Raw genomic sequence first — 15,937 nt, 5'->3', positions numbered from 1 at the left:
ATTTCTACTATTATTTCTACAGCCCCTTCCTCACCCACAAAATTCACCTCCTGTATTTTCTCTCCCTTTTTCCTGGTCTTCCCTCAAGGCAGCCAACAAAGAAGCTTGCAGCTTTACTCGTCGCCGCTGCACCTTCTCTTCTATTTCCTCCCGATTATTACGTACCTTATATGCCATTGAGAAGAACCGTGAGACTGTCATGCTATCCTCGCCCTCTACCTTTTGTCATCTCTTTATTATATCTGCTGCCACTTGACCGATAAACAGCGTGTTAAATAACTTTGAATTGCTATCACCTTCCGGATCCAGATCTGTCCGTTTTCGAGCTACTTCACACAATCTCTCATAGAAGGCTGACGGGGTTTCCTTGTGCCCCTGCCTTACTTCAGATAGTTCAGATACATTCTTAGGCTTTTGCACTCCGTGTTGAATCCCATACAAAATTAACTTCTGATATTCCTTTACCCTCTCTAATCCCTTACACTTGTGTTTGGATCCCACTCCGGATCCTTTTTCGGGAGGTACATATCGGTATTAGGCACGCCCCCACACACACACACATTGTTGGATCAGTCCCTCTCTAGCCTTCTCTAAAATTGTTCTCCTCTCCTCAGTGGTAAACAAATATTCTAGGAGAGCCTGTACAACTCCTTAGTTAGGATTATGACTCATGATTAACAGTACTATACATTCCTTCTGGATTGTTTCGATAGGATCCGACGGCCTGTTTCCAGTTTAAGAAATCACAAGCAGTAAAAGGGACGTGTACGGATACCGCTGTTCCTTCAGGTCCTACAGCCTGTCCGAGGGGAGATCGAACTATGGGTTTCTCTCCCCTTGTTCTTTTAGAGATAGCACTCACAACTCCATTACCACTTGAGCTATCAGATTTGGGCTGTTTGGGGGGAGCTACCAACAGCTGAATATCCTCTTCCGAATTTTCCGATTCAATACAACGAGGTTTTCCCTTTTTCTCTTTTAACACATATATTCCAATCCGATGTTTAGAATCCACTAAACCACCTTTCTTCCTAATATCCCAATCGCGTCTTAACGAAAAAAACATATCCACAGAAGGCATTTCATCCCATTTTTCAGTTCCCCGACAACACAACATTAATTCCGATATAGTGTTATATCTCAAGGATCCGTTCTCAGGCCATTTCTCACCATCTTCCCATTGATACTGTGGCCACCGTTGATTACGATATCGTTTTAGCTGATTTTTAGTCATGGCATCTCCCCCAAGTTTATTGCAATGCTTCAGGATGCATCCTAGAGGAGAGCAAAGGGCTGCCTCCTGGGAAGCAGCAGCACCCATACCGGTACCGAAAAACCCAGTATTTCTATACAAACCAGAACGAGGGACGTCTCCCTTCGTTACTCAGAACAGGACAGCGTGGAGAAACAAACAGAACTACGCTACTGCCACCTGTCTTTCCTGGTGCGTCTTATGCAGAGCCCAGAACAGAACAGAGGCTGCCTGCTTCCCAAGACATCTTGCCCCTACCCCCTTTTCTCCTATCCCCAAAAAATACCTCTTTTCACTAGCATTGCACCGTTGCGTCGCTTACCGCCCGACCGCAGGAGAGGAGCTGAAGGAGTCCCCGATTGACAGGTCGGTGCGCACTGGAGTCCGCTCAGGCCTCTTCTCCCTGTCGGATGCGGCAAGACGAACCGGGCGAGGCTGTCAGCTCGGTCCCATCTGGGGTGCCAAAACTGTTATCCCACAAGCGTGAGGTCATTTACCCTGTGTGTGGGACGCCAATATACGCACAGGGCAAAGGCATTTTATTTCACGTCTGTGCAGAGATGGGTGGTAGGCAGTAGCTCCGCAAAGCTAGCGCAAAGTTCGGTCATGCAGGTACGGTATTTATATGGTCTAGTTATACTTAGGCATAAGTAATTACACAAAGCAGTTTTCTATTGGTCTACATTTCTCTTACTTCAACTTAAAGCTACAGCGCTACTTCCATGTGCTGCACACGCTCAGAGGTGAGGGCACTCTGCTTGGGCCGGGGTCTCCGGCTCGAGAGGTGTGACTTTTAGTATTATAATGAGGACAGTTTGCCTGAGGGTGCTTTTTATCACACTTCTACTAGTAGGTTCACATGGTTCCCAAAACATGGTAATTAGCTTTCCTGTTTCTCCAGGATGTGCTTTACTCCCAAGGACAGTAATGCTTGTTTAGACATTCCCCTTTGCAGTCTGAATCCCCCTTATCGGCTTTACATAAGCCCTGGCCTTCCACCAGCTCCCGTTAGACTACACCTGCGCTGGCAGATAGCCGGGGCATCGCCGTCGTTGCTGTGCTGCTGTACTGGACAGGCTGGAACTCCTGTGTGAACTCTAGTCAAAGGGGCCGTGACCTGTGGATGACTCCACGTGGGAGCAGGACACCCCAAAGCGTCTGTGGCCATGGATAAGCCAATGCCACAGCAGGTACCTCTTGACACATCCGTGGCCGTGCTTATTTCTGTGCTGCAGCAGGTATACCTCTGAAAGGATACTGGCCCAAGGATAAGTGCACACTGGAAAAAGGTACACCTCAAAGAATCTATAGCTGTAGATAAGTCCATGCTGCAGCAGGTACGCCTTGAAGCATCAGTGGCTGTGCATGAGGTCATGCTGGAGCATCTGAAATCATGTGGCCTTAGATAAACCCACGGCAGAGCAGGTACACCCCTGGAGGGATTGCAGCCATCGGTAAGGGCACGTTGGAGTAGGTTTACTTCTGAAGGGACTGTGACTGTGGGCAAGGCCGTGCTGAAGCGCATATACATCTGAAGGCACGGTGGCCCATGGAGAAGGCCGTGCCGGAACGGGACACCTCAAAGCGACTGTGGCTGTGCATAAGTCTATGCTGCAGCAGGTAGAGCCCTGGAGAGACTGGCTCATAGATGAGGCACCACTTGGAGCAGGTACTCCCCCTAAGGGACCGCTGTCTGTGGATAAGTCCAAGCCGGAGCAGGGGCAAGGGGAGGAGCTCATTGCAATGTTGAACCCAATGGTCTGATCCAAAGGGACCAGGGGTGGAGACTGTAATGGAAATACCTTTAAATTGTTGTAAGCCAGGATTTGAGTTGCATGCTATGGGAATGACTATAGCAGGAACCACCTGAACCAATGCAGGACAAGCCATACAAGAAGCAGTGCAAGTGCAGCGGTAACCCAACCTGAGCTGTCTTATGAGGTATATGAGCTTGGAACATCGATCGTGCAATCGACACGTGAATACCGGATGGCCTTTCCAAGACTCATTTAGCAAGGAACAAATAAAGTTGTGGGTACGAGGAGCCTCACACGTAGCTTTCCTATTGCGTGTAATTTGACTACGAGCCAGCCGCTTTATCTATAAAAGTGACAGCCTAAGGGAGCCTTCTTTGAGCTCTCCCTGCTAGGCAGCGTGGCTGTATAGCCGTGATCTCCCCTTGAGCTGGAACACCTCTCAAGGTTGCTCCTCGAGGCAGAGAGACCTTTTACCAACAGCAGATCATTGGTAAGTGACCTATATCACCTTGTAGTAGGGCAACATTGATAAATTTTGCATATGTAATCCCTTAGACATAAACCGTTGTCCAAGTCTGAGACTAAGATTGGACCTAGCCGCACCTAAGCTCCATCAGGAGTTTAGAAAGCAAGGGGTCTACTCCGAACCCGGTGACTCAAGGGGAGGGTCCTCCGTACCCTTTTGTATTCCCGGTCTCTCTACGAATCATTCTAACTCGACTGTAACCCAATTTTCCTTTGTACGTTTCTTCCATGCAGTAATTAATAGAGTGAACCTTGCCACTGAACTTTGTTAAGTTGCACTTTTACAACATCATATTAAAACCATTTTTTTCCAATACCTTTGACAGCGATCTTCTTTTTTTAGGCAATCTAAAGCGCTCTTTTGCAACAAACCGGTGTCGTTGGCAGGACGGCAAGGAATTTTGCTGTTTACTTATGGAAGCATGGAATAAGTCCGAGTCCCAAATTCTCAGAATGGGCTCGTGATAAGTGGCATGATTAGGAAGCCGTGAAAGAACAGCTAAAAGTGGCCAGGGGGCCTATAAAGGATGGAAAAGGGAAAGGAATTATTGGCAAAATGCTAGGTACCTGTTTAGAAGCTGCTTATCGGGATAGGAAAAAGAACAATAAAAAGGAGCAGGACCTAAAAGAAGACATAGAAGGCAGAAAGGCAGCTGAATTAATACTGTCTTTGAAAATGGAGCAGCTGCAGCAACAATTACAGGAAGAAAAGGAGAAAACACAAAAGTTGGAAGAAAAGATCGAGATGATGCTCATGCAGCCCTGCATCCCCCTAATGCCATGCCAATTAGGAAACTCATAGTGTCCCCAGAGGATTGGGATGGTGATACTGGGGTGATCCAGATGACCGTGAAGAAGAACATGCTAACCCGCTACCTTTTCCGGACTCCTCCGAATATAAGACTAGGCCCATTATTAAAGCAGAATACTCTGAAGGACCTCGAGGAGGCGGTCAGCGATATAGTATGCAAAGCACTCCATGGGATGCATTACGACTGGCAAAATTACAAGAGAAATACAGCAGAAAGCCACGTGAAACTGAAACTGAATATTTGCGGTGCGTCCGCCTCAGCGGTGGTGACCGAATAATGTTGAGTGGAGACAAAGCAAACTGTTATTGGGGCACAGGAATTTCCTTAAACCTAGGACCCAACCTGACAGATGAAGGCCATTCTATCACCAGTAGGGTAGCCTACTGGGCTGGGGGAATAGATGGCTTGGATTGAGGTGAACCTTCTGTAAGTCCCGTCCATTCCCCAAGTGAACTCTCCGCTGCCATCGCCAAAGCCACCTGCATATGCATAAATGCGGAGAGTCCAGTGATACCCCGATATCTGCTACAGCAGATTACAACAGGCTAAAGCCACTAATTAGGGGAGCCCTGGCAATTCTTAAACCTTATTTAATTGCAAAATGGGATGAGAGTAAAAGAGACACAAGGCAAAGTGAGGAACGTGACGGTGATGATCCCCACAGACAACTCCCTACACGGGCAGAATTAATGCATGGTATTGTAAATCGTAGCCATGATTAGGGTGGGATGATCTGTCGACCGAGAAATCGGACCCAAGATCCCAAACAGGAGATCATCAAATGCGACCGGTAAAACAAACACCCCCACAGGGAACAGGAACTAAACCAAGGGAAAATACACCTCAAGACTCACAAGCAGAGTCTCGGGAGTAGAGAAATGAACTGTGGAGGAGAGCATTGGCACTGGGCGTTCCCAGAGCTGCGATTAAGGGACAGCCTACTAGCGTTATCCTGAATCTAATTCAAGCATTTCAGAAACACGGCGATGGGGAAAGGACAGAACGTACACCAAATACTCCGGCGCCGTTGCCAGCTCCGAGAAAGAGCGACAACTCTTTCCTCCCCCCTTAAAGAGGAATTACAAAGCTTGAGATCAAAAAACAAATAACGCCAGGAGAGCAATTGGGCCGGTCTGTCGGTGAGCAAAAGCCTAGCCGTGGCTACGTGAAGGAGGCCCTTATATTTTAATTCCAGTTGGCCCTCAGCAACAACCGATAACATTTCTAATAGATACGGAAGCAGAAATTTCAATACGAACACAACAAAATGCCGAGAAGCTGGGCGTGCGACCCTGTGACGGTGTGCTTCCCCAGCCCCCGACCTTTATCTCCTGCAACCCTGCTCAGGTGATAACCACCGGTGGCAATTGTAACGGATGCATCTGGTCACCATGGCTGCATTGGCTCAAAGTGGATTCAGGAGACAGATAGCAACACAAGAGCCTAGGGCTACTGTGCAATGCGCCCACCAAAGAAACTAAAATCTGTGGTTGGCATGCTAATATGACTATGGGTCACTCATCTCACCCCCATAAATAGCGAGCAGCCCGATAGCCCTTTGAGCTCTCCTGCACGGCAGCGGGCTGCACGCCGGGATCTCCCCTCGAACGGGGACGCCTCTCGAGGGTACTCCTCGAGGCTGAGAGATTCCTTGCCGCAACAGGTTCTCGGTAAGTGACTAACAACGTGCTAAACTTTGAAATCTTAGCTAAGTAATATAAAGGATTGATTGCGCACATATAGTCCTTTAGACATAAACCGTTGACCGAGTCTGGGACTAGGACTGGATCCAGCCGCACTTAGACTCCTCTCTGAGGAGGAGTTTAGAAAGCAAGGGGATCTTTTTCTGAACCTCATGACTCAACAGGAGGGTGTCCCTGACAGTTTTGTCTGACCCTGTCCTCTATGCAGTAAATAATCAAGTGTACCTCGCGATCGAATCTTTTTAAAACACTGTAGCATTGAACTTGTTAACTCCCTATTCTGTATCAATAAACTATATTTTTACTTCTCTGTTGCGAGTGAAGCGCACCATCGCTCCGTCCGCGACAGACTCGGACGGCAGAGAGTTAAAATAACCGGAGTGAACGGAGCGAGTGTTACTTGCCAAGCCGTGAAAGTTAATTTATGGCTCCCGAGCGAGAAGTGCATGTCGTCTACTTGCTGTGCAATCAAAGATCACAGTGAAAATGTTTTGAGTTTTGATGTTTTGAACAGCTGAACCTGGCGCCTGCCTGACAGCAGCGTACGGTCCTGCGGTTCAAATATCAACCCTAACCCCGACAGAAATCTGGAGAATGCAGCGCACGTACTCCGCGCAGCCCCTGCGCTCCCCGAATCCAAGACTACTAATCTGATACCCAATTTCTGCTGTGGCATGAAAAGGAATTTCCAAAGTAATAGCAGACTTGGAAAAATGGCACGTTATTTCCAGAACCCACTCCCCATACAATTCACCGCTCTGGCCAGTCCAAAAGCCAAACGGGAGATGGTGTCTGACGATTATCAGTGCCTAAATGCCAACGCAGCTCTGCTAACGGCTGCGGTACCTAATATTGCAACTTTGACAGCCACGCTACAACCGGCCGCGCACCCGTGGACGGCAGTGCTAGATGCGAGAGATACGTTCTTTATGGTCCCCTTGCAGGAGGAGGATAAAGAGAAATCTGCTTTTACTTGGAAAGGCATACAAGACACTTTTAACAGACTCCCACAGGGATATAAACATTCACCCCCGATTGCTCATGCTGCGCTCAACGAGTTCTTACAGACACTCTCACTCCCTCAAGATGTGAAACTGTACCAATATATAGATGATATCCTAATCAGAGGGACCTCCGCTGAAAAGGTGGGGGAAGCGGCAGCTTCCCACTAGAATTGAAATCCCACTAGAAAAACATCAGGGACCGAGTAGAGAAGTAAACTTTTTAGGTACTTGGTAGATTGCAGGTAGTGTGGCAATCCCACCAGACACCCTAAGTAAAATAAAACAGTTACAGATGCCCCAATCTAGGAAACTTCTCCACCAGAAGGAATTGCACAGAAACCCACCACCGGAAAATGGTACGCCTACCCGATGGGAGTAGCAGATGAAATGCAATTGACTGAAGGACATACAAAAGTTTCCACATTACAAATACCTGTAAACACTGACCCCCTAGCACTAAAAGAGCCATGGAAACCCTCACCGATTCTCAATGCGCCTCCCCTCGCTGAGAAAACACCGACCAAAGGCATTAGGTTTACCAATGCCTCAGCAAAGAGGGTAAAAGGCAAACAGCAGTACTAAAGCCACTGCATTAGAAATTACCACCGTCAAACAAGTAATAGAAGGCGGGGAAGGTAGTGCACAAGTGGGGAAACTAAGGGCAGTTGTTCTAGCAGCACAAAACGGAGCAAAAGTTATCTATGTCGACTCCCGGGCCGTGTGGGCAGGTGCCACACAATGGCTTTGTCAACGGGAAGCCCTAAATTGGAAAGTAAATAGATCCCCAGTTTGGAGAACTGAAGACTGGCAATTACTATTAGATATAGCCAAACAGGCACCCTTTAAACTAGGATGGGAAAAAGGCCATGTACACAATGACCAACCAGCCACAAAATGGATCATCAACAAGTAGATGTATTAGCCAGAATTAGGGGAACAAAAACAGGAGATACACCAGATCCCAAATGGGACCGACGGGGGGAACAATTACATCAAAAATTAGGCCCCACAGGCCAAGAAGCACTTTATTTTGCAGCCCACAGCTGAGGTTGGCCTCTAAACAGGAAAACATGTGAAACCATCCTTACAGAATGCTCCCAATGTAAATGGAAGTTGCAAACAGATCACCCTGCTACAACAGCACCCCTACACATTAATGAGGGAAGAACCCTCTGGTCAACATGGCAAATTGATTACATTGCATCCTATTGTAGTTTTGTTAGTTTTAACCTTACTATGTTTATTGCTTATAATTGTTCTGTATATCAAAGCTCGGCAAAAAATTAAACAAATTATATCAATCTAGGAGGTAAAACGCATACAATCGATTCTGTACGTAAAAGAGTATATAACTCACATTTATTAGGACACTTAAACTAAACAGCTTATCAAATAATTGGACTCTTACCACTGATCGGCAATACATCACATAGTTATGACACAGAGGCAAGAGGTAACCGTGCTACCGCTCCATGAGTCGATAAAGCGGATTGACTGTAGTCACGGGGTGGAGCGTGATGGATGCGCTCGACCTCTTAACCAAACTAGCAATAGGTTGGTACAGGCTCCAAAGGAGGTAAAGGCCTGAGCCGCGGCCGGGCCGAGAACTCCTCCGGTTCCGATCCGTTCCCTGAGAACCCACAAAGAAGCCGAGTGGCACGGTGAGCATCGATGCATATGAGCTTGGAACACCGATCATGTGATTGACACGTGAATAGCAGATGGCTTTTCACAGGCTCGTTTATCAAGGAACAAAGACAGTTGTGGGTACAAGGAGCCTCACGCATAGCTTTCCTATCGTGTGTAATTTGACTACGAGCCAACCACTTTATCTATAAAAATGACAGCCTAAGGGAGCCTTCTCTGAGCTCTCCTGGTCATAGACTGACCTGGGTAACAGACGCGGACTCGGGAAGGGTTCCGAGGGGAAGAGAGGGGTGCAAAGTGCCCTGCCAATCGAAAACAGGGCTCTGGGGCATAGGAGATGTCTCACGAGACCTCGGTAAAGGGAGCAGAGGAGTCCCGAGGGGGCCCAAGAGACCCAAGAAGACTCAGAGATAACAATGAGGAACTCTGAAGGGGTTTTCAACCCAATACAGATGTCATCAGGAGGCCGAGCGCTGAATGAAGGCATCCTAGATGGCAAAGAGTAAGATAAGAGCGCTCTGAAGTGCACAAAACAAATAAACCAAAAAACCAAAATGGAGCCAAAGTGCTACAAGAGTGCTGTGGAGTACAAGAAAGGACTCAGATGACATTGTTATAGACAGCAGAGGAATGAGGAGGCAGCAGAGTAAGAAAAGAAGGCTTGGAAACCCAGTGAGGGCCTTGGATTCTCAGGAGGGAATCTAGGCAAACTAGAGATGACTGAGCGAGAGAGGAACCAAACAGAGACACCCTCGATGGCAGAGAGAAAGATAAAGGAGTGCCGCATGGCAAAGGCAGATCTCTGGATGATATTCTTAAATTGCTTACTAACCTTAGACAAAACCAAAACAATATTCCCGAGCAATACCGATAGACGTATCTTAACTACCCAAGGATGTTCAAGATACTGAAAAGCTATTGTAACAAAGGAGGAAACATTGTAGAAGGTAGTCAAGGTGCCGTTTTGTATTTCCTCCATAAAAAAACCTCTCAGAGGAAGAAGTATAATTGCTAATTGTCTTCATGAGGTGGTACCTGACATACGGTAATGGTTTCAGTATGAAAATTAGATGCCAAAGTAAACTCAAGGTCACTGTTTTAATAACAAATCTCCCAGGCAAAACATCACTAATCACTGCAGAGCACAGGAAACTGCAAAAACCAACACCGATCTTTAACATGTACAGCAAAAAAATGAGCACGGTGCGGATCAGATAAACCGATATCGAGGTCAGATGAATCCATATCGTGACCCGCAACTATTAACAGATCTGAATTCCTTAATACGCTCTGGTTAATCTGTTATTATCTCAAACCATTCATGCCCCCACATTGGGCGCCAAAAAGGACCGTCGTGGTTTAGCCCCAGTCGGCAGTTAAGTACCACACGGCCGCTCGCTCACCCTCCCGCCCCAGTGGGATGGGGGAAAAGAATCAGAAGAGCAAAAATAAGAAAACTCGTGAGTTGAAATAAGAACACTTTAATAATTGGAACAAAATAATAATAATAAATTATAAAGAGAAGAAAACAACAAGAGAGCAAGAGAGGAACAAAACCAAGGGAAAAACCCCAAGATTAAAAAAACGATACATCGTCCTCCTGCCATTGAAGATGTATGTACTACTTGCTTCCCCACAAACACCCACCTGTCTCAACTTAATTGTCGATCCAGAGGCAACGCCAAGCAGGCCACGGCCTGAGGCTCAACCGTCCTGCTTAGCCTAGATCTATTACTTAAACTGCAAGAAGAAGTCAAACCACCCACCGACACACAAAAATTACAGTTACTGCCAGATGACTCAAACATAGGCAGAGACTGGTAGGCCAAAAGACGTACGGGTAGCGAATGACCGTGGCTGGTGTAACCACAGACTCTTCCTTTATGGACAAATAACTCCCAAATAACTCCACAAACTGCAGCATGGAGAACCCCTCGGGAGGCAGCACGCTCGCACGAGAGCGCTGACGTATATGGCGCAGGAGACCGGGCTGCCCGTAGCTGCTTGCATGCAGAACGCTACTATTAGGTAACACTGCACTATAAAGTCTTAAGACAAAACTGCGTAGGAGTTACAGGAGACCCGAGTGCAAACAGATACCAAGTATGACAGGACAGGCGCCCAAAGTCTAATGGAAACCCCTCAGACCCAAATGCTGGATGAGAGATGCTTCTTGACAAAATACAAGCTCAACAAGGAAAAGCCTGAGGCATCCGACATGGCGGAGGGAAGGTAAGAGTGCTCCGAGGGAAAATGAAAGCAGAGAAGAGTTGTCTCTGAATAAGAAAGATACAAAGCCTGCTGCAGAACTAAAGGATGGCCACGCAACACAAGGGCGCTCGCAGGAAGCATCGTGACAGAAACAGAGGGGTGCCGAGATGGCCAGGCAGACAGAAGAAGGCTTGAGGGCACAAAGGTACTGGGGAGGGGATCTGAACAGAGTACGGAGGTCAGGAGGGAGACACTGACCCACTGGAGGCGAGCGAGATGGAGGAGAGGACAAAAAGACTGCTCTGAGGAAGACGGAGGAGACGTTCTTACAAAGCGAGAGGGGTACAAATAGCGCTTCAGAAATAACAGCGTGCCGAGGAGACCCTCTACAGCCTCCAGACGAATGGAGAGAAGAGAAAAAAATGAAAGATAGAAAGAAAATTTAAGAAGCAACAGGGTATGTGACAAGAAAGACAGAATTAAAAAAACAGGGACAGACAGCTCGATAAAAGTAGACATAGAAAGAAAATTGAAAAAGCAAAACGGTACAAGGCAGAGGAGAAAAAATTTAAAAATAGGGATAGCAAACTAGATAAAAGTAGGCATAGAAAAAATTGAAAAACAAAGGTCTTAAAGGAAGAAAAAAATAAAATATAGGGACAGCAAACTAACTAAACAAAGACACAGAAGCAAAATTTAAAAAGCGACAGGGTATGGCACAGACTAGCATGAAATAGAAAATAAAGACCGTGAACTGGATACAAGTAGATATAGAAAAAATTTCAAAAGCAACGTGACACAGGAAAGTCTGGAAATAATAAAAAAATAGGGTTAGACATCTGGGTAAAAGTAGACAGAAAAAAATTTTAAAAGTCACAATGTACAGTACAGATAAGAAAAAAGTAAATAATAGAAACAGAAAAAATACATAACAGTGAACAAAGAAACAAAAATTCAAAAGTTTTTTCAATTCAAAAGACATCAAAAGAGGAAAAAATTACAAAAATAGCAAAAAAACCTAAATAGATGGGGACGTAGAAAGAAAATTTTAAAAGCAAGTGGGGACAGGACAGAATAGAACAAACTAAAAGATAAGGACAGCAAACTGGATAAAGATAGATGAGGAAAGAAAGTTTAAAAGCAAGGGGGTACAGGACACACAAGAAACAGTTAAACAAGGAGAGACATCTTGACAAAAACAGACACAGAATGAATGTCTACATTAAGTAGACATAGCCTGAAAGGGGGACACGTCACCCGCACGTGCCGGACGCCAGCCCGAAGGGGGACGCGTTGCCTGCGCGTGCCGGACGCCGCCATCCCAAAGGGGGACCAACCCTGCACATGCTGGACGCAAACGAGCACGTCACCTGCGCACGCCAGATGCCAGGCCAAAGGGGGACCTCGCCTGCCCGTGCCGGACGCAAATCGCAAGGGGCACCTCGCCTACGCATACCAGACCCCAGCCCAAATGGGGACCTCGGCTGCGCGTGCCGGACGCCAGCCCGAAGGAGGACCTGAAGAAGCACAGCAGAGATAGGCCTGGACACACGCAAGGGACGCGTGACTCGCTGCAGCTCCTGGCATCCCCAGGAGAACTTCTGTACCCCAATACCCTCAGGCTCTGCCCCTTCTTCCTCCACAGTGCCGGCTGCCTCGCCCGCCGAGGTTCCTTGGTGCTCTTGTCCCAAGAGGCTTCCCAGAGACACAGCGACTCACATGCACGGCCAATGGGGGCACCGAGCTCCCGGCACCACGTGCCGGTGGTGCGCTCTGTCGGGGACGGCCGGGAGGGATCCCTCCCGGCTGTGGGGACCGGCTGTTCCTTGCTGGAGGCAGCTGCCTGGGGAAAGCCCCTTCATTTCACTCCTCAGCCAGCTCCCGCAGGCAGGCATGCCTGGGCAACCCCCTCCCCACATAGAGCCCCTCAGCACAGCAGGGCCAGCCCCATCCTCAGCCCTTTTTAAACCCTTGGCCCAGCCCCATCCTCACCTCATGGGTCCCACCTGTGCTGCCCCGGGCCACAGCTGGAGCCCATGGGGAACAGGGGGCCAATTACCCCAACCCTCACAAGCCAGACACAGCCAGCAACCTGGCACCGGCATGGGCAGACACCACCACCAAGCTGGCGCTGCCGTGGGCAGATGCTGCCGCCAAGCTGGCACCGGCCTGGCAGACTTTATTTTGCAGCCCAAAGCCGAGGTTGGCCTCTAAACAAGAAAACACGTGAAACCATCCTTACAGGATGCCAGTCCAGTGGTGTCCATGATAGCTCTCACAGCCTCCCATGTATTAGACAGCTTCCCTGTCCGGGACCATGTTTTGCATGTCCCAGGCCCTCCCCGCACCCATATTGAAAATCAAACAAAACAAATAAGGACTCTGCTTCATCTCCTCGGCCTCCAAAAGAAGCTTCCTTCCTCTGCTGACAGTCGACACGGATATCCTCGTGCTGTTCCTTGAATGCGGGCTGGCCTGGGGTGCCTGTACTGCCAAAGGAAGAGAAAATGATCATGCTCTTGTAACGTACTCCATCATCCTCTTGTTCTTCAAGAAATCAAAAGAAAGCTACCATCCCCATTGCTACGTAACAGAAATTTGTGCAGGAGACGGCTGAGCCCATCCCCAGAAAGGAAAACTCTGCTGTGACCCTGCTTTGCCTTTTGGTGACAGCGCCCGCCATCGGTGTGCCCCAAACAGGCAAGGTCCCCTGTGGGCTGGCGTCCAGCACAACAACCAGGCGAAGTCCCGTTCGGGCTGGTGTCTGCCACACACAGGCGAGGTCCCCTGCAGGCTCACGTCCGCCATAGTCAGGCGAGGTCTGCTGTGGGCTCACATCCGTCACAAACCCAAGGTCCCATTTGGGCTCGCGTCTGCCACAAAAAAACGACATCCTGTTTGGGATGGCATCCGGCACGCACAGGCAAGGTCCTCCTTCAAGCTGGCATCCGGCACGCACGGGGAGGTCACCCTTCGGGCTGGGGTCCAGCACGCGCAAGCCAGGTGCCCCTTCGGGCTGGTGTCTGGCATGCGCATGTGCAGTCCCCCTTTAGGCAGGCATCTGAGCAGCCGAGCTGCAGGGCCGAGCGGCCGAGGCCAGGTGGCTGAGTGGCCGAGCTGCAGGGCTGCGGCCGAGCTGCAGGGCCGAGTGGCCGAGCTGCAGGGCCGCGGCCGAGCTGCAGGGCCAAGGGCAAGCAGCCGAGCTGCAGGGCTGAGCAGCCGAGCTGCAGGGACGAGGCTGCGCGGCCAGTGGCTGAGCTGCAGGGCCGAGCGCCCGAGCTGCAGGGCCAAGGCCAAGCAGCCGATCGGACGAGCTGCACAGCCGAGCGGCCGTGCGGCCAATCTGCAGGGCTGAGGCCTAGCGCCCGAGTGGCTGAGCTGCAGGGCTGAGGCCGAGCGGCCGAGCTACAGGGCAGGGCCGAGCGGCCAAGCTGCAGTGCCGAGCGACCGAGCGGCCGAGCTGCAGGGCCAAGGCCAAGCGACCGAGTGGCCAAGCTGCAGGGCCGAGCGGCCGAGCGGCCGATCTGCAGGGCCGAGCGGCCGAGCAGCTGAGCTGCAGGGCCGAGGCCAAGTGGCCGAGCGGCCGAGCTGCAGGGCCGAGCGGCCGAGCAGCTGAGCTGCAGGGCCGAGCAGCTGAGCGACTGAGCTACAGGTCCGAGGCTGAGCGGCCGAGCTGCAGGGCAGAGCGGCCGAGCTGCAGGTCCAAGGCCGACTCCTATACAAGTAGTATAGAATTCTTCAATGGCAGGAGGACGATGTATCTTATTTTCATCTTGGAGGAGACTGCAAGATAAAAGGATAAAACAAACTGGTCTCGGCGGTGTTTTCCAGACAGGTTACCCCATTAGAAAGAAGGAAAAATCCATCGTGCACTAATTCTGTGTTTTGCACCGCTGCTGTCAGTAGCTTCCCAGGCAAGCGGCCATGAGGTTTAGTTAGGGACATAGGTACAGTTCCAATTTGTGGTAAATTTACCATGACAGGCGGTCAGTGCAGGGAACATGGGATGGGACATGGGGTCAGTGCAGGGGACATGGGGTCAGTGGGGAGGACACGGGATGGGACATGGGGTCAGTGCGGGGGACATGGAGTCAGTTCAAGGGACATGGGATGGGACATGGGGTCAGTGTGGGAAACATGGGGTCAGTGCAGGGGACATGGGATGGGACATGGGGTCAGTGCGGGGGACATGGGATGGGACATGGGGTCAGTGCAGGGGACATGGGCTCAGTGCGGGGGACATGGGATGGGACAGGGGGTCAGTTCAAGGGACATGGGATGGGACATGGGGTCAGTGCGGGGAACCTGGGGTCAGTTCAAAGGACACGGGATGGGACATGGGGTCAGTGTGGGAAACATGGGGTCAGTGCAGGGGACATGGGATGGGACAGGGGGTCAGTTCAAGGGACATGGGATGGGACATGGGGTCAGTGCGGGGAACCTGGGGTCAGTTCAAGGGACATGGGATGGGACATGGGGTCAGTGTGGGGGACATGGGCTCAGTGCGGGGGACACGGGATGGGACATGGGGTCAGTGCGGGGGACATGGGGTCAGTTCAAGGGACATGGGATGGGACATGGGGTCAGTGCAGGGGACATGGGGTCAGTGCGGAGGACACGGGATGGGACATGGGGTCAGTGCGGGGGACATGGGCTCAGTGCAGGGGACATGGGATGGGACATGGGGTCAGTGCGGGGGACATGGGGTCAGTTCAAAGGACACGGGATGGGACATGGGGTCAGTGCGGGGGACATGGGGTCAGTGCAGGGGACATGGGATGGGACAGGGGGTCAGTTCAAGGGACATGGGATGGGACATGGGGTCAGGGTGGGAAACATGGGGTCAGTGCGGGGGACACGGGATGGGACATGGGGTCAGTGCAGGAGACATGGGCTCAGTGCGGGGGACACGGGATGGGACATGGGGTCAGTGCGGGGGACACGGGACATGCCGCGGGGCAGCGCAGAGGACAGGGCTCGGCAGGTCCCACCCGTGCTGCTGCTGACCCCGTGTCCCCAGCGCCGC

The sequence above is a fragment of the Mycteria americana genome, unplaced genomic scaffold, assembly GCF_035582795.1.
Source record: "Mycteria americana isolate JAX WOST 10 ecotype Jacksonville Zoo and Gardens unplaced genomic scaffold, USCA_MyAme_1.0 Scaffold_129, whole genome shotgun sequence".
Lineage (NCBI taxonomy): Eukaryota > Metazoa > Chordata > Aves > Ciconiiformes > Ciconiidae > Mycteria > Mycteria americana.
This window is presented reverse-complemented; position numbering follows the sequence as displayed.